Source organism: Penaeus monodon, chromosome 29 (genome assembly GCF_015228065.2).
Source record: "Penaeus monodon isolate SGIC_2016 chromosome 29, NSTDA_Pmon_1, whole genome shotgun sequence".
NCBI lineage: Eukaryota > Metazoa > Arthropoda > Malacostraca > Decapoda > Penaeidae > Penaeus > Penaeus monodon.
Window position 1 is genome coordinate 6,385,541 of NC_051414.1, and position 371 is coordinate 6,385,911.

The window sequence follows — 371 nt, forward strand, 5'->3', positions numbered from 1 at the left end:
CAGAGCTCAAATCTGATGCTAACCAATTTTAAAATCATCTGATTTGACAGACAAAAAAAGGTTTTAAATTATGTAATCAGAATAAAAGATTTTCAAGTAACACACACGCATCCCCACGCATAACCACTTCCTCAGCTCGAGAACCAAACGCTCCCGCACTTAAAACAATGTATTTCAAGCCAAGACGAGACAATAAAGCAGTTTTTCCAAGGATGGTTTCTGAGAGCATGCAGTCTGCAATAATGTTCTCCGCCCTCCAGCGCATCCCCAGCATCCCTGCTCCCTCTCCTCTTTCACTATTCCTACCCTCCTTTTCTCTCTCCTTCTCCTTTCATTATTCTCATCTCCTTCCTACCTCTCCCTAATTCCTC